This window comes from Crocuta crocuta, unplaced genomic scaffold, assembly GCF_008692635.1.
Source record: "Crocuta crocuta isolate KB4526 unplaced genomic scaffold, BGI_CrCroc_1.0 scaffold233, whole genome shotgun sequence".
NCBI lineage: Eukaryota > Metazoa > Chordata > Mammalia > Carnivora > Hyaenidae > Crocuta > Crocuta crocuta.
Genome location: NW_027529526.1, coordinates 2,563,913 through 2,582,859, shown reverse-complemented (window position 1 = coordinate 2,582,859; position 18,947 = coordinate 2,563,913). Strand labels below are relative to the sequence as shown.

Genomic DNA, 18,947 nt, shown 5'->3' with positions numbered 1-18,947 from the left:
CTCACCAGCCTCACCACTTCATACTAGAACTCTGTGAGGGCTTTCTACCGGTCTCTCTGCTGCCTCTATTGCCTCTCATCATCCGTGCTCCACACAGAGCCTGAGGGATCCTGTTAAAACCCAAGTTAGACATGGCACTGCTCTGCTCAGAATGCTCCAATGGCTTCTCCTCTTACTCAGATAAACAACAGCTTCCTCTCTGACCTCAAGCCCCATGTGTTCCATCCTACTGACATCAGAACAGCTACACTGGCTTCTCATTCTTCAAATAGTACTCACCTCAAGGCCTTTGCACTTGCTATTCCCACTGTCTGGAATGCTCTTGCCCTGAGATCCACAGGTTCATTCCCTCATGTTGCTCAGGTATTTGTTCTTGCCACCTTATCTATCTGAAAGGCCTTCCCTGAGAACTTTATATGAAGTGGCAATCTATAACGCTCCCCATCTCTGTCTCCTCACCTGCTTTATTTTTCTTTATATATATATATAATGGGCCAAAAGAATATATATATATATATATGGGCCAAAAGAGAGCCTGCGGATGTGGGGAGGAGATGCCATGGGTAGGCCGACTGCAGCTCACTATCAGGAAGAAGGCTGGGATGGCTGGGGGGCTGCGCAGGGGAGCAGCAGGTGGCCTGCTACTGGAGGTTCTGAGCCCCCAGCTGGCACGGGTCCTCCTACGGTGGGCAGAGTCTGGATGAGACAAATCAGAAGTCCTCTGACCATGGACAGCTTGTGTGGTGGTGTGGATGGGTGTGTGTGTGTGTGAGAGGGAGGGCGGTGAGGCCGAAGAGCAGAGTAGGGGGTACCCACCCAGGCCCCAGGCCTTCAGGCTGGCTCCCTCCCACATGACAGATGAATGGCCTTGGTTCAGATGATAAATAGAAATGTGTTGAACTCCTGGGTTTGCCCTCCAAAGTCTCATTCTGAGGCTGCAAGGTGGAGGCTGCTTTAGAACCTCTTTTAAAACCCTGTATCTCAAAAAGTTGTCCAGTTCTTTGTCGATCTCTGTCCCATTACATAAGAGGAAACTGAGGCTTAGAGTGGGGCAGCGTTGTGCTGAGGTCCTCACCTACGCCTCTCCCTTTGCATCGCTTCAGGCACTGCATGTGATGGCTGGGGCAGCTCAGCGAGGAAGGTATTTGGATCAGCACTGCATGGAAGAGCACACGGAGTCTGGGAGAGGTTCAGAAACAGCTAAGCTGGGGGAGGCAGAGGCCAGCCTTCCGCCCCAACCTCCCCCTACCCCAGAGTAGGAGGTGCTGGGGCTGCCGTGGCTACATTTCCCCAGTCACCTGCGCAGAGAGCGTGCCGTGGCACGTGGCACGTTGGCTCCACTGGGGGACTATTCTTAGATCTAGGGAGCTGGGAGTGATGGATTTAGAACTTACGAGGTGGAAACGTGTTGGCCTGTTTTATAAACAACTGAAATCCTCCCCACGGACTTTCTGAGTGCTGTGTTCTCTGTGGAACTGCCGGCTTTCTGGGCTTCCTGGCTGCACAGGGGGAGGGAAGAGAAAAGGCAACTAACCTCTCGAGGGCCTACTATGGCCACGGCTGGTGACAAGGCCTTTGCATGACTCCGTCCCATTTAACAGAGCCGCCCTGGGAAGACGGTATTGCGGTCACACTCTGTGGGTGAAGCAGCAGGCTCGGAGAGGTCCTGAAATGAGTGGGCCTGATGCGCAGCCTGGTCCGGCCAGCAGGGGCCTGGCCTGGGCGGGAGGAGTGCCAAGGGCACAGGCCGGCAGCTTTGCAGTTCGATTCCTATAAGTGTTGCAAGTCCTCTCCTGTCCCCTAAGATCTCTTCCCTGGATCTGACAAGCTGCTGGGCTGTCCTCACAGCCAGCCAGGGACCCTCCTCTCAGTAGGTTCCACGCTGCCATTATCCCTTTGTAAGTGTGTGCCCAGAGCTGGCCACATCTCTCTACAGCCCATACGCCCCTCTGGGTGTCCACCTTGTCCCGGAGGCTGCCTCTGTCCGGTTAGCTGAGGCGACGTGAGCTGTGCTGGAGTCCCGGTCTGCTTGCTGACTCCAGCTAAGCCCACAGCCCATGTATACTCCTGAACCGTGCAGGAGAAGCTGTGCTGTGGCCCCCGGCCTGGCCTCTGTGCTGCCATTCTGGACCCGGCCAGAACTTCCCAGTTGTCACCATTATCGTCTTATTGAATGAACAGAGAAATCCCTGAGGGGCACCAGCGGAGGGGCAGTGGCACAGATCCAGCTCTGGGACCAGGGGCAGTGGGGCTGTTGCCATTCCCGGAACCTGGTCACCAACAGAGCCTCCCTACCCTGTCCTCCTCCCGGTGCCTGTCTGGGAATCACCAGTGTGCAGGAGAGGAGGCTGGGCATTAGCGCAGCAGTGGGGGCAGGGGTGAGGAGGTAAGGGCCGGAAGAATCTATACGAAGATCAGAAGATTAGGGCTCTCGAGAGGAGCCGCTGGATGACACAAACCTGAGAAGGAATTCTCCCTCGCTGTCCCACCACTTACTAAGTACCTTCTGAGCGTCTGCTCTGTGTTTGGCGCCGTACCCGATTCAGGTCGATGCATTTGGCGCACAGCAGCTAGGCCCCCCCCACAGTATGAGCGCTAAGTCAGGGACACATGCCAGCTCTTCAGAAGGATCAAACCCCTCTGGGAACAGAGTCTGTCTGTTATTTATCTTCTCTTCTTCAGATAGTAAATTTTTATTGAACTCTATGACAGCCAAAAAAGAAAGAAAGAAAATATAACAGTACAAAATAGGAAAAAACTAAGGGATTAAACCTTTAAATTTAAATTAATATATTATTTTTTTCCTTTTAGGAAAATTTTATTTTTTTAGAGCAGTTTCAGGTTACAGAAAAATTGAGCATGAAGTATGGAAAATTCCTGGTCTCCATACACTCACTGCTTCCCCACTACCAGTAGCTCACACCTGAGTGGTACATTTGTTGCAATTGATGAGCCTACCCTGACACATCATTATGGCCCAAAGTCCACAGTTTACATTAGGGGTCACTCGTGGCATTATTGTACATTCTATGGGCTCTGACAAATACACAATGACAGGTATCCACCGTAATAGCGTCAGACAGAATAGTTCCACTGCCCTAGGCCTCTGCGCTCCACCTATTCATTTATGGTTTTATCCACCAGAGTGAATGCATGAGTGAGGAACAGCTCTAGAGTGCCCGTGAGGTTCACGCACGGCTCTAGCAGGAGGAACCCAGAGAAGAACAAGACACAGGCCCCTGTCCTCCAGGGGCAGGCATTCTACTGGGGCAACAAGCAAGGAGACGCACAGATCAACAGGGCGCACCCAGTGACAAGAGCTATACAGAAACAAAATGGAATAATATGATTAAAAGGACAGGTGGTCAGGAAATCCTCTCCAATAAGGTGGCCTCTGAGCCACGATCTGAAGGGTGTGAAGGAGCCAGGCCTACAAGCACCCAGAGGAAGAACATTCCAGGCAGAGACAATGATACACATAAAATCCCAAAGTGGGAAGTTCTGCCAGTTCTGTGTGTGTGGGGCCGCGAGAGCTGGGGAGAGGCAGGCCTTGAGAGGAAAGGGAAGCTTGGTGAGGAGTCTGGAGTTTATTCTGAGAATGCAGAGAAGCCACTGGAGAGTTTTAAGCAGGGCGTGATAAGATCTGACTTACACTTGAAAAGGCTGCTCTGTGAAGGGGGAAACACAGGGAGATTTTCAGGAGGCTCCTGCACTGCAGAGGGCCTGGCGTGAGGGGGCAGGATGGAGTGGGCTGGGAGCAGTGGGAATGGACAGAAACGGATGGATAGTAGGGTGTCTAGGACCTACTGAAGGACTGACACAGGGAGTGAGCGATGGGATTCGTTGAGCGATGGTAGACAGTGGTGCTGTTTATGAGGTGGAGGGACCTGGGGGAGGGCTGGGCTTGGGGAGCAAATGGAGAGTTCTGCTGTGGACATTTTAAGGTGGAAGTGCCTATTAGACATAAATGAATGGATGAATGAATGAATGGATGAATGAATGAATGAATATCCCCAAAGACAGGCTTCTGGTGAGCCTAAGGGATTAGGAACCTGAGTGAGAACTGGGAAGGTATGGGAACGACTGCGGAAGGAGCTTCCAGGTGAGCGGTGCCCAGCTCCAGAGGCAACAGTGAGCTCGTGACTCGACGGGGCCTGATTTGGTGCCTTCGTCACTCTGAATTCTAGCTTCTGTTTTTCTTTCTTTCTTGAATGAAGCGCATGACTGGGAGGTATGCATACTACACAGGCTAATAAATAGAAATTTCCTTTGTGAATGTCCCTACTTCATAAAAGAATGTGTAACATTTGAAAGCAAAATTGCCCTTTTGGATAATTATAAGCCACCGGCCCAAGGTCTCCCGCTGGTCCCGTGGGAAGTGGCACCCTCCCCTTAGCCTGGTGAGTGGCCAGGGCCGCTGGGCTGGGACCCACCAGCCAGCGCTCCTAGCCTGGGGCAGGTGTCAGCGGGAGAGGCGGCAATCCCGGAGGATGCGGGGTCTGCACAGTACAAGAAATGCTGCAGCCCTGCTGCCAGACTCTTTCTGGAACATGTTCTAATTCCTGGGGAGTGTGAGGCTGCCCAAAATGAGGGCCTGTGAAGGAGGCAGCTCTGAGAGGCCCTCTGGCCCCGACCCTGAGAAAAACACACAACGGCAGCTAGTGAGGTCTGGTGAGGCCTGCTGGGCTCCCCGCTGACATGACTGTTCACCTCCCTGCTGGGACTACCCAGCCTCCTGGGGGCTCAGTCCAAAGGCACAGATTCCCCTCCCAGATGAGGGGGCTAGAAGCGCTAAGGTGGAGCCAGGCATGTGTCCCCAGGGTGCAAATCTTCGAGTGGCACCCTAGCTCTAAAGGAAACCACAAGTCTAGACTGTGGTCTATACACTTCCACACCACCTGGGCCCCAGCTACCTCTCTGATGCCTGCTGCTGCTGCGGCTCCCATCCCCACTCACTCCTCCTGAGCCACAGTGGCTTCCTTACTGTTCCTCTAACTGGCCAGTCGTGCTTTCAGCTGCATAAGGACCTGCTCCCTCTGCCTGGAACACTCTTCTCCAGGTATCAACATGGCGCCCTACCTCCCTTCATTCAGGTCTTAGTTCAAATTTCCCCTCTTGAATGCTGAGAACAAACTGAGGACTGATGGGTGTGGGGGGGGAGGGGAGAGACGGGCATGGAGGAGGGCACTTGTGGGGATGAGCACTGGGTGTTATATGGAAACCAACTTGACAATAAACTATTTGTAAAAAAAAAAAAAAAAAATTCCCCTTCTCAGAGAACTTGCCCTGACCAGTCAACCCCATCCATCTATTTGCTCACACTGTTTTATTTTCTTTCCGGGCATGTAACACCCCATCATATATTTATGGTCTCTCCACTAGAATGAAAAACTTCACAAGAGCAAAAATTTCATTTTGTTCAACTGCTGCAACTCCAGCACTGACAATACTTATGGGTACATAAAAGGTGCTCAATAAATATTTGTTGTAGGGATAAACAGGTATCACTTGCCTCATTCCCTTGAGGGGAAAGCCCAATCAAAGAGCTGAGCAGGCCATCCTCAGCGGTCACCATCAAAAGGAACACTGTATGGGGATATGCGGAGGGGGCAGTCAGGGCAGCCCGTGTTGAAGGGACACAGTTTGTAGAGTACTTGCAGGCTCAGTTGTGGGAAAAAGACACATTACAGTTGATAACTGGATAGACTCAACCTTTCGCTAACTCAGGCTGGCCTGGCCTGGCCAAGTCTGTCCCAGCTCTCTGAATAAGCCCCCACCCACCCAGTGGCCTGAAGGCAGAACCCCCCACCCCTTCCTGATACCAGGGGGAGCCCACTGGACAGCATGCAGCTCAAGCGCTCACTGGCTCGCCAGAGATCTGCAAACCTTTGTTGCTGCTCAGTAGCTATGGAGCCAGACAGGGTCATGACCGAAATCAAGGCATTTTGACTCCAAGCTCTGAGCTTCGTATGTCATGCAGATCACATCCCAATGTTCTCACTCCCATTGAGGAAATACGGACCCAAAGAGCTTTCCTAAGTTCTTAACCCCTATGTTCCACAGACTCTGTGTCTCAGATAACCTTCGGCAAGCATCTTCCTTTCTGGATCTCAGTTCCCCCATGAAGCGCAGAGGTTCAATGATTCTAGTGGGTACAAAAGAAAAGGCAAACACTGTGAGCCAAGACAGAAAATAAGAAATGCCCACCCAAAGTGAGGGGTGAGGTGTGGAAATTGGTTCCCATGCTTCAGGAAAGAAAGGCATGGGACATCATCTAGGTAGAGTGATGCCACGTCAGGCTTTTGCTTGGGGCTCAAAGTAGCAAGTTTCAGAGAGGCCTGGCTGACATGTCCACCTCTTCCGATGTCTTTTCTCCCCACGTCGGGCTCTGTGCTGACAGCTCAGAGCCTGGAGCCTGCTTCAGATTCTGTGTCTCCCTCTCTCTCTGCTCCTCCCTGCTCATGAGAGCTGTCAGTAGAGCCTGACTCACGGACTGTAAGATCATGACCTCAGCTGAAGTTGGATGCTTAACTGACTGAGCCACCCAGGCGCCCAACATTAAAAATCATTAAAAAAAAAAAAAAACCCATATTAAAAAAAAAGGCAAAAGAAAGAAAAAAGATGCCTCCATACCAATGGAACAGCATTTTCCTTTAAGATCTGGTTCTTGGTGGATGGCTCCCTGTCTGCACAATTTGCTCTGTCTCCACTGGAGAAAGAGCAGTGGCCCTTCTCCATCTGAATCTTTCACAGCAGCAGATGCCAGTAAGGTTGCCTGGAGAGTCTGGAATGCCATGTTGCCATGGTAACAGCAGACCAAGGTTCAGGCTGCTTTCTCCCCAGTTAGTTGCCCCGGCAGTGCCATGCCAAGCTGCTGGTGGAATCTTCCTCGATGAACCAAAAAAAAAAAAAAAAAGAAAAAAGAAAAAATCCCATTAATGGACAAGAAACTGCCCCGCTGGTGCTGAGGTTCAGCTCTTGCAAACACACTCGTGGGCCACTCAAGTGGCTGTTGGCTGGTAAGGAGGCCAGGCCCTGGCTCTCTGCACTAGGGCTCACTCGGGGTAATACGGTTTTTAACTGGCTCAGCCAACAAAGCAGGCCCTCCCCCACTCCAACCCCCAAATTACCACTTCTCTTGTTTGATGCAGCCAGCCTGGGATCTGCCTGCATGGACCCTGGCAATTAGCACAGCACTCGCATTTGTTGGGGAATTAAGAGTCACTGATTAGCCTAATTCCACGCCATTTCCAGGCAGTGAGAATCAGCCTGAGATTGACTTTTCCAAACAGTGGGCCAGAGGTGGCTAGATCATGGCCCGAGTTTGAAACGGAGGCAAGGGCCTGATGAGCCAGACTGAACCAGGAGGAGAGGCAGGACTCACTTCCAGGCCTGGCAAAACATCAGCCACTGCCTCCCCTAGTCCTGCCCGCCAAAGGGAACCAAAGACCAGAAGAAGGTATTTCCAAATTGAGGTCATGCCTGTTTCCAAGTCAATCCTGACCAGAAAGGGAGCTCATTTCCCTCTGACAGCCTCCCTGCTGACCTCCACTAGGAATGCCCAGCCAAAGGATTAGTGACCCCTGAACTGGGGGTTTCCGAGGCTAGAGGGTCTGAGTTAGATGTAGCTGGATGGGCAGGACCCTGACACTCTGCCTGCACTCTACTGCCATCTCACCATGTAAGGGCCTGAACCCTGTATCTGTCCCCCAAGTTGATGTCTGGCTGGATCCCCTTGGAATCTGAATGCCCCAGGATAATTACCCTAAGATTCCTGCTGTCAGACTCCTAACCCTCCTCCTGGAGGACCCCAAATGGACCCTCCACGTTATGTAGCTGCCAAGATACATTGCAAGGATCATACAGGCCCCTACAACTTGGATGGTTGACCCCTAACCTGGCCTGGCAAGAGCCAACTCCAGAGCTAGTGTGGTTCTCCTGGGTTTCTACCCTCTCCTGCCACTTTGCTTTGATGCAGCACAGAGGACCCATGCACATGTGGAGCTGGCTGCCTGAATATGTGCCCACAGACCCTGGGGAACTTCCAGATCCCTTCAAATAATTTCATAGGCATTGAGGCCTGGCTGGATAGGCCTTGATGACTGAGCTCCCCTAATTCCAACGTCCTTAATTTCAAGCTTGCTTGAAAACAGGGAGCTAAACTAGGTCTTTCTAGTCACTCACAAAACAATTTATTGAGTTTACCTTGATAGATGCAATCAGGGATACAGAATGAAGCATCAAGCAATATATATAGTCTAGGTGATAAGAGGAGACTTCCCAACAGAAAAGGAAAATTAAGGGAGGGGGCAGAAGGGTCTTCTGAGTAGGAAGAATAATTTGAACAAAAGCCTTGCTAGGGATGTCGATGGAGCTTGTAGAGCTAACGGTGGTAGTTCAGTTTGGTGGAAGAAGAGGTAGTGCAGAAAGCAGAAGAAGGAAATAAATTTGGAATGACAGGTAGGGGGCATATCACTGCAGATGGCTCAGGAAATATAATCCTCAAAATGCCTGACTAAAGATTTTGGACTTTATCCAGCAGCCATTGGAAGCCACTAGGACTTTTGAGCAAGGGAGTAGCAGAATCAGAGCTGTGCTTCAGAAGCAAAATCTGGATAATAACAGTCATCATCATTGTCGCTGTCGTCACAGTGGATAACATTTAAGGAGCACTTAGACTGAACATGGAGGAGGGGCTACAAGAAGATCTGCTTGGAGGCAGAGGCAGAATCCAGGAGAAAGAGGATGAGCGAAGCTCGCACTGTCTAGAAGCGGTGGGATGCAGAAGAGAGGCAGCAAGAGAGAAAGCAAGGAGGCAGGACTGAGAGGGCCTGGCATCTGTGAAGCTGTGTTACAGAGGGGTGACAGGAGTCAGACTGCCTCGGCCTGAGGATGGAGGTCACAGCTAGGTTCTAGGATGTGAGACTACTGGATGCATAAGCCTCATAGATGGATCTAGAATCTCATCCCAAGGACACAGTCAAAATATCCCTCTTGTCGCCCTGACTCCAGGAATACACCTGGGGAGGAACAGACCAGGAAAGAAGGCAGCCATCTCGGGAAGACTTACTCTTCCACACCCTGCCCGGATCCTACAAGAACCTGTTGGCTGAAGTGAGAAGGAAAGGACTTGGCCGGGGTGTCCTCTCCTAGCTTTGACCCTTGCGCCTTCTTGGTGGAGGTCTTTCTTTCATGAGAAGCATCAGACTGGGGCTGCCAGAGAGGGAGACAGCCCTGGTCTTAACCCACCTTGTTCGCTCCTCTGTCCTTAGGTAACACTGCTGATCCACGCCCCCAGAGATGAAGGCCCTCAGAGGTTGCTACCTTCTCCACGATTGCTCTCACTCCTCATGACCCACATGAACCTCTGCTTTGGTCAGAAGGGCCTCCTGCCCTGCTTCACCCTGACCTATTCTCTACAGTCTCCAACTGTGCTCATGCACCCTCCTTCCATTTCTTCCAGTCAGGAAGGTCTTCATCCATTTCTCCTAGGCCAGTCTAAATCCTAGTCTAGCCTTCAAGGCTCAGCTCAAGTCCTCCTTCCTCTAGAAAGTCTACAACAAACATTTCTTCACTGAGCTAACAAACTGAGAACAGAAGTTCTAGAGCAGGAAGCGAACTTTGAGATCCCTGGCCCAACCCGGCCAACTCTACCCAAGAGGACACTGGGCACTGGAGAAGGGAAGAATCTGCCCAAGGTAGAAGGACTAGGACCAGGTACATTCCCTAGACAAGCCTCTCATGAACCTTATAGCTGTGCTTTGTTTCACTTGTCCATACACAGATTGGGGTTTATGACACTGGGGGTGCAATGACTCCTATACATCTTCTTCTCTAGAACAGAGCCTTAGATTGCAGGTAGCTCAGGAAATACAATCCTCAGTAGGCAGTCTGAGGAGGGCCACAGGTCTTGAGGAAAAGTAAGACACGAGTGAAGTAGGGGAAAAAAACCCTCCTTCTAACAGTTCTCTACTGTTCTGGGATACAAGCCAAGCCTAGCCTCTGGATTGGGGTGGGACGGAGATGATGCTTTCACAAGGACTTTTACGTCCCAAAGAGATTTCCGCATCCAATGCCAACGTTCCAGCACAGAGCTTCCTGGGAGAGGAGCTTGAGAGACTGGCAGGTGTCACACTAAGGCTAGCCTCCAACCCTCGGGCACTGGCGATGATGGTCACACCAGTGTGGGAAGGTTTTTCTTTTAAAGTTGAACCTTCAGGTTTTTAGAGTTAAAAGAACTCTTCAGGATTATCCAATCCAATTCCCAGCTTTTTCCAATATGAAAACTGAGGTCTTGGTAAGGAAAGAGACTTAATCAGGTCATCCCATACCTCAGGGTCACAGTGCGAACACAGCTTTTCTCAATTGGGTCCCACGTGGGTGTGGAAGGGAAGCATCCAGTACTGGCCACCAGTACTTCCTACGCTGTTTTTTAAAATGTCAAAACTTGGGGTGCCTGGGTGGCTCAGTCAGTTAAGCATCCGACTTCGGCTCAGGTCATGATTTCACGGTTCATGGGTTTGAGCCCCACACTGGGCTCTGTGCTGACAGCCAGCTCTGAGCCTGGAGCCTGTTTCAGGTTCTGTATCTCCCTCTGTCTCTGACCCTCCCCTGTTCTCTCTCTCTCTCTCTCTCTCTCAGAAATAAATAAAACATTAAAAATTTTTTAAATAAAATGTCAAAACTCAATTGCTGACTGATGGGGAGATTCAGGTTTGAAGACAAGTATTATGTTTGACTAAGGCTCCCAAGTGAAGAAGCCACTTGCTTGAGATCATACAGCCAGAAAAAGGTGGAGCCAAAACTCAAGTGCAGATTTATCCAGTTCCAAAGTCCTTCCTTTTTCCACTGGCTCCTACTGCCACCCACACTGTCTTCAGGTTCAGAAGAGAGGAAGAGAGTCAGGACAGTCAGACAGCCTGGGAGTCTGAGAAAGGATTCCATTGGACAGATACGTCCTCTTTGGCCTGAGGCCCTGGGCCGGGTGCTGGAGACACGGAGAGGAAATAAGATCCAGAAGCACGGAGGTTGGTAGGAACTTCCAGGGAGATTCTAAATGAGCAGTTATAAAGAATGGAAGAGAAGCAAACACAGTGCTTTACATTCTAGGAACAGAACAAGAAAGGACTGGCTGGCAGGGTCCTGCCCGAAGATGCGTGCTCCCCCAGCCACAGTCATCTTTGTGCTTGTAGAGCACAGCGCCATGCCTGGCCCTCAAAGGCAGTCACTATAGAGTTGCTGAGTCAGTACACAGATGAATGAAACTCTTGCCCCAAAGGGAATCGGAATGCAGCTCCAGTCCCTGCAGAGAAAGGGTCTGCCCACCAAGTGGGGTCCTGCGCCCCCTCCATCTGCAGAAGGGCACGAGGCAGCTGGCGGGTCCAGAAATGCTGACACAGAGAGGGACAAGAGCTTCCAGCCCCAACCGACTTCTCCATGGCAACGAGCTGACAGAAAACTGCACAGGAGACTGAGATGCCAGTTTTAAAATAAAGACACAAAACACTCTGAGTCTAACATCACACATGCAAAGCAATAGCTCAGCCTCCCAGGCCCTTAGGAGGGGTAGGCACAATCACTAAAAAAGGTGCCTCCTTCCGAGCCGCCCATTCCCCTGCCAAGGGCCCCCTGCCCCCTCCCACTGCGTACGCTTCCAAGAGCTGCCAGGCACAAGCTCTCTTGCTCTGCGCTCTGTGCTTCAGGCACTGCATCAGATCTGACAAGCAAGGGTAGAGGCTCCTCCGGGACTGGCGCGGGCCGGTCCTGGCGCAAACAGGCTGTGGCAGCTGGCTTCGTGTCCCACCACGGCAGTGGTGGCTGCTGCAGGGGGCCAAGAAGGAAGAGCAAGGCAGAGACCCCTTTCCTCCCTCTGTCTCCCGACGGTCAAATCCTGCTTCATCCTCCCGGGCTCAGCTGTGTTTGCCTTCATCTCCCCAGGATGACTCAATCGCACACACCTTCCTCGCTAACTCCAAAGCCCTCTGTTTACATTTCAAATATAAAACTTTTCATTATACTTCTGCTTGCAGGAGTTGACAGACAGTCTACTTTGCATTATACTTCTGCTTACTTACTCTGCCCCCCAGTAGAGAGCCTGGCCTGTGATAAAGCCTCAATAAATGTTTTCTGAATTGAATCAATAGCAGGAGAAAACATTTTAATTTCAGTAGAGACCAACCGTCCTTCAGTCTATGGGAGTCCACTGAGACTAGCTTGGCCTTCCAAAACCTTGGGTACTTGGGGAGCATGACGTCAGTGTCACCCCTCTGTGATGCTGCTGTCCTTCCCACTGGGTCCCCCCCCCCACTGGCTTTCTATTTAACATGTGCTCTCCTTTACAGTTTTATAGATGTTGCCATATTCAAAAGAATATCCCTAAACAAGCTGCATTCAATTCTAGCTCTATCACCTCCTGTCTGTGTGAACCTAGGCAAGTCATTGAATCTCTTTGAACCTTGTCTGCCAAATGGGAATAGTCTATTTCCATACCTATATCTTGGCTGCCTCATAAGGTGGGCATGAGGAACACTAAATGACGAATCGTAAAGACGCTCTAAAAGCTGTAAGGTGGTATCTGTGCAAAGATAAGGGGTAGTGTTGTTTCCAGGATTTTGTGAAGGAGGAAGCTGAGGCCTAACTTTAGGATGTGACTTGCCCCCGATCATGTGGGGAAGGGGGAAGTAGTGGCAAGGCAGGGTCGAGGTCTAATTCCTAGTCCAGAGCTTTCCCCCTAACCGTATGCTGCCTTAGAGGCCCCATCCAGGCATTCTTTGGCAAAAGCAATTCCACATTCCATTAAATTGAGAAGCACTTTGGATCACCTGCGGTGTATAAATCTCTGAGATGGAATGGAGTCCAGCTCTCTACTTCCAGGCAGAATGCCACCTGAAACATTCTAGGCAGGGAGTTAACTCTTGCTCGCCCACCAAGCCTTTCCTTGCAGCCTCTCCGTCACTGCTAAGCAACCCACGGCATAAGGGCCATCCTGGCAGGCAAAACAGTCTTGCCCAGGTCTTCTGACCCAACCCCAGAAACAAAAATAAGGAACACAACCCTGCAAATACTAGAGAAGTGGATCAGGAACAACCTGGACAGAATATAGAGGAAAACTGATATGGCTCCGAATGCAGACTTCAATGGAAAATCACGAAGGCTGCTCCAGGACTTGACTCAGGAAGTAGGGACACTGATTCCCTAGGGTGTGAAGTCAGTAGAAACAGATCTCAGAGAAATAAGAGGAACACACAGGTCCCACTACCTGGATTCTAACAGCTTCTGGGCCCACGTGCTAGAGGTGTCACTGAATGAAGTCTCTTCAGACCTCAGCAGTGAGTTTGAAAAGGAGGGAGAAGGAGAGGGAAATGGCTGTGTTGGGAACCCTAACCCTTTCATGGTGTAATGGTGAACTGTGTGCCACCCTGGCTAGCTTATGGTGATCAGTTGTTTGGTTAAACACTAGTCTAGATGTTGCTGGAAAGGTATTTTTTTGAGAGGCGACTAACATTTACTATCAGTTGTGGTGGGCCTTGTCTAATCAGCTGAAGGCCTTAAGGACAAAGACTGGTGTTTCCTGAAGAAGGAATCCTGCTTCAAAGTTGCAACACAGAAAGCCTGCCTGAGTTTCCGGCCTTTACTCAGGACTGTGACATCAACTCTTACCTAAATCTCCAGCCTGCTGGCTTGCTCCAAGGATTTCAGCTCTGGCATCTACCATCAGCATGTGAGACAATTCTTTAAAATAAATCTAGATAGATAGACAGATAGGTATTGATCTACAGGATCAATTGGCACTACTGGTTCTGTTTTTTTGAGGAACCCCAACTAATACATGCATAAGTGTGTGGTTGGGTGTCTTCATCTAGCTTACTTCATTTAATCTTCCAGAAGACCTGACTGGTAGGTTCTGCTATTCGGATGTTTGCTTACAGATAAGAAAACTGAGGTTCAGAGAGTCTAGTCACTTGGTAAGGGAGACCCCCAAAGCCCATGCTTTATCAGTTTCATCACAGGGCATGAGGATATAGACGTTCTCTGAACGATGCTGGGATAAGAATTCCTGATAGTGTTGCCGATTCCGGAGTTCTCCTTCTCCACGGGGATGCAGTTAACACCAACAAGGACTGGGGTATGAACAGGTTTGCTCACTCAAGCAGGATAACTTGCTTTTGCAAAAACATGGTCTTTAGGATCTCCACTCTTCCCCGGGATCGGTATCTGATTTGGGATGTAGGTCTGCATAAATACTTCAGGGTCTTACTGCTTCTAAACCTGAGCTCTGAGCGTCAGGGGAAGGCGCGGATTTTGTTATTCCATGAGTGGTCTAACTCCTGAAGACAAATCCAGGCCAGAGACGGTTTCTCTTTGGCTCCTGCTGGTAAGTGGGCAGATTATGTTCTCCCTAAAGGGGCTGCTTTCTCTGGGTTGGTGACAGAGGAAGCAGCCTCTGCTCTTCCTCCTCAGGCTGCCCTTTCCTCACCCAAGGCCTCTCACCCCTGCTGTGTCTCTGGGGGAAGTGGGAGAATCCTTCCCCTGAGCAGCATTAGCCCAGGATGGATGAACCTCTTTCCTCAGTTCTCATTAGTGTAGCAGAGGCAGGGCGGGATTTGCAGGTGGAAGTTTACGAAATGCTAGGGGCATGAGAAAGAAAGAATCCCAGTAACCCAAAACACATCTACAAGCAGGCAAGGCTGCAGGATGAGGTTTCTGACTCTTTAATAACTCCTCTTTCTCCAAGGGGTTGGGACATGCATCTGCAGCAGCCTTTGCTTCCTGTCATTTGAGCTTCCAACAGTTTCCACTTGGTCACTGTCTTGCTTATCATCTCAAAGGCACGGCCTCCAGAGCAGCACTTCCCAACATGTGAAGGCATATGTAGGAATTGATAACGTTCGACACACCTGGTGAAGGGAGAGGGGACTGTGCTGTCCAAAGACCGGCTCCCACTTCCCAAGCCCGGCCAGCCACCATTAGGGGGTCACGTTCTTGATACCCTGGCTGGGAAATCTGTCCCACAGAGCCTTGTTCCACTTGTGACCTGAGTCAGGACATCCAGAATCAACTCTGCCGGCTGCCTAGACCAAGCCTTTTATTTCTGGGCTCTGGTCTGGAGGTCATGCTTCCTCCTCAGGTAATGGCCTGGAATGTGGTGACAAGCAAATGACATCACCTCTCGGATGAAATCCCAAATAAGAAGTGGCCTTTACCATTATAGGCCTTACTCATTATAGACCTTTGAGGACCAGGAAAAGTACTACGTTCCCCTAGGAAGCCTGCCACCACAGGTGCATTGTCTTCTGTGTCTACTGAAAGGCCAGAGACCCCTCTCCTCCTCTGCGGCTGTTGTTATTGTTTTCCTCCCACCTCCCCCCACAAAAAAAGAGCTGTCTGCATATTTACAATAGTCACTCGAGCTCCTAACCACCATCAGCCAGCACTCCAGGGAGAGACAAAAGCTAGTGATAATAACAATAAAAACTAGCATTTGCTGAGCCTGTTCAATGGACTATGCCCTACTCTGAGCACGTATTAACTCACGTATTAACTCCCATGTATTAACTCACTAATCGGTCTTCACCACAACCCCTAGAGTGAGGTCCTTTCATTATACCCATTTTATAGACAAGAAAACCAAGGTGCTGAGAGGTTAAATGACTTGCCCAATATTATATAATGAGTAAGTGGCAGAGCTGGGATTCAAACCCAGGCAGCCTGGCTCTATAGCATTTAATACAAACAATCCTGCCAGGTTAGTTTTATTAATCCTGTTTTAAAGATTGAGGAAATTGAGGTCTGAGCACTTGACTAAGATCTCATGGCTAGGAAGAGGCAAACTGGATAGTCAGCCCAAAGGCTGCGTTCTTTCTCAAATCCTCCCTGGTAGGGACTGTGTTGCAACCACTCCAGGCTGAAGTCAGGGAGGCTGCTAACTTATTTATCCTCTGAGTTGGAAGGCCACAGAACCAGGAATGGATGTCCACTGCTATCAGGAAGCCTCATCCAGCAGGTGGCTTTGAATGAGTGAGGTTCCCAAGGCACTTTATACATACATGTATACATTATATATACACATTACATATCTTTATATATAAGGGTAATTACACATATGTGACATGTACATATATATATTTAATTCTCTCTTTCCCTTAGAAAGGGAAAGAATATATATACATATGTGTGTATATGATACATATTATATAAATCTTTATATATATAAAGATAATTATATATCTGTTACGTATACACATATATGTAACATGTGTAATTCTCTCTTTTCTTTAGAAAAGGAAAAAATATATACATATATACATTATATATATCTTTGTGTATAAAGATATTATATATATTACATATGTATACGTATATGTAGACATACATATGTTCTTCTCTCNTAGAAAGGGAAAGAATATATATACATATGTGTGTATATGATACATATTATATAAATCTTTATATATATAAAGATAATTATATATCTGTTACGTATACACATATATGTAACATGTGTAATTCTCTCTTTTCTTTAGAAAAGGAAAAAATATATACATATATACATTATATATATCTTTGTATATAAAGATATGATATATATTACATATGTATACATATATGTAGACATACATATGTTCTTCTCTCTTTCCCTTGGAAAGGGGGCCTAGGAGAGCCAAGGTCCCATGGCCACACACACGCTCTCCTGTTATACCTGAACACTGTAAGGTTATAGCTTCCTGGGTATCTACTCTAGAAATGGTCTCATACATGAACCTACTTGCATCCCAGTCTGAGTGACACACAGGAAGCAGAGTCCCCCAGTACAAGGGCAAAGGCTGAGAGGGACCCAGAGTTACCATCCACTTCCTGTGGGGATTTACGCAAGTTTCTTAATTTTTAAGAATTTCAATTCCCTTACCTAGAAAACAAAAATGCAAACAAAGAAATTTTTCCTTTTAGGGTGGTTATGAGGGGAAAATAAGAAGTATGAAATTTTACAGCAGAGAAAGAAAACATGTTTATTAAGCATCTATAATGTACCAGGCCCTATATGTATGTATCTCAATTACATTTCACAAAAGTCCCATGAGATAGCTTTCTCCGCTTTATCATTAAGGCAACTGAAACTCAGAGAAGTTGATCCACTGTCACATAACTAGTTAGTGGCAGAGCTGAGTTGTGAACCTAAACCCTCTGGCTGGAGCTGGAAAACCTCACCGCCACACCAAGCGCCTCTCTGGCTCCCCAGTGCCATCGGGGGAGCGCCTCAGGCTTCTCACTGCCAGCTCAGCCTCTCCTGCAAGGCTGAGGCTGCACAGCCTCTCCAGTATTGGTTTCTGTGAGGTTTCCATGAATAGACATTCCATGCTTCAACTTGAGTGATCAAAGGGAAGGGCCCTTCTGCCTCCTCGCAGGTTTCTGGTGGGATTCTTCCATAGGCTTTCAGATCCCATGCGAAGGAGGAGAGGCCATCATGGTAAGACTGCTGTGGACTGATTAGGGGCAACAGAGGCTCTTCCTTTGCAGAGCCTTACGCACCCAAGCCGGGGATGTGGCAGCTGCTGTTGTCTGGGAGATGGGTATAGAGATGGGCCTCTGGCAGCGCTGGGCTCAGTGGGTGACTCAGCACCAGCTGGCCCTGGCCCTGTGCCCTTGCAGGACATACCGCAGAGATTCATGGGTCCTCAGAGTGGCTCTGATGGAGGCGTGTGGCCTGGCCCTAGCTCTGTGGATCCTAGTGGCTGCTGTGGTTCTGCCTTGTGCCCGTAGCTCCAGTCACCCAGCACTCTGGGCACTACCTAGAAAGATCCAGATGATATTTCCTCTTCTCCATCCTCATTTCTGCTGTATTAATTTAGGCCCTTGCCATCACTTACCTAGCACAACAATAGCAACTAACATGCACTTGAAATGCATTTTTCTCTTATTCTTTAAAAAAATTAAGGTAAAACATACCTGACATGAAGTTTGCCATTTTAACCGTTCTTAAGCTTATACAGCTCAGTGGTATGAAGCGTACTCACACCGCTGTGCAATCGTCACCACCATCCGTCTCCAGAATTCTTTGTATCTTCCCGGAATGAAACTCTGTACTCGTTAAATAAGAACTCCCTATTCTCCCCCTCCTCGGCCCTGCCACCCACTATTCGACTTTCTGTCTCTCTGGGTGTGATTACTCTCAGTAACTCCTATGGAGTCACACAGCATTTGTCCTTTTGTGACCGGCTTCTTTCACTTGGCATAATGCCCTGAAGGGTCATCCATGTTGTAACATGCATGAGAACTGCCTTCCTTTTTAAGACGGAATATTCTGTGAAATGCACTTTCTTATTTAATCCTCCTAACAGTCTTCTGCGGTAGACACATTATTATGTCCACTATACAGAAAGGAGACTGAGGGACAGACAAAGTACTTGGATCACTCAGCTGACAGGGAGAAAAGCTGAGATTCAGGCCCAGGCTGTGGTGCTCAGACCCCTGTGCTTTCCCACTCTGTCATGAGCTCTGTGCCTTCTCCCCAGTATCCCTGTCGCCTACTCTCCAGCCTCCTAAGCTCCATTTCCCCATCAAAGCAGTGATTTTTCTAAAAGGCTAACCAATCTAATATTGCTACTCCTCTCTACAAACCCTTCCCTGGTTCCCCTGCCTATGGTGAGCTTAAACCCACTGGCATGGCATTCAGGCCTGGCTCTCCCCAGCTCCTATCTCCTTTTCCGGTCTTTCCCCTCCTCTACCTCCCACCCTTCATCCTCACCACCTGGATTCTGTGCCTTTTAACCTGCTGTTCTCTACCAGCGGTGTCCACTCTCCAAATGAGGCAAAGATCACACTCCCCTCTGAAGGCCTGGCCTAAATACCCCCCATCCCCTCTGGGTCTCCAAGGAAGTTTGTCCAGCTTTCCACAATGCTCCATGAAACCCGAACATTCATTGCTCTGTAAAGCACTGTTCACCCACAAT

At 49.2% G+C, this 18,947-nt stretch overlaps 1 protein-coding gene across 7 annotated transcripts in view; it reads right to left on the bottom strand.

Moving 5' to 3' along the window:
• The window catches only part of SERGEF (secretion regulating guanine nucleotide exchange factor), a 221,225-nt gene that overhangs the window by 9,707 nt on the left and 192,571 nt on the right, over positions 1 to 18,947 (bottom strand). Inside the window, exons 11-13 of one of the 7 annotated variants that reach the window (XR_013334366.1) lie at positions 6,634 to 6,888; positions 6,023 to 6,145; positions 5,513 to 5,586 (exon numbers count right to left, since the gene is read on the bottom strand). The exons of 4 other annotated variants lie outside the window; for them this stretch is intronic. The gene's annotated coding sequence lies outside the window, so the exon portion shown is untranslated. Of the gene's footprint in view, positions 1 to 5,512; positions 6,146 to 6,633; positions 6,889 to 18,947 lie in introns of all 7 variants that reach the window. 2 more of the 7 variants (XR_013334365.1, XR_013334364.1) reach the window with 2 other exon arrangements.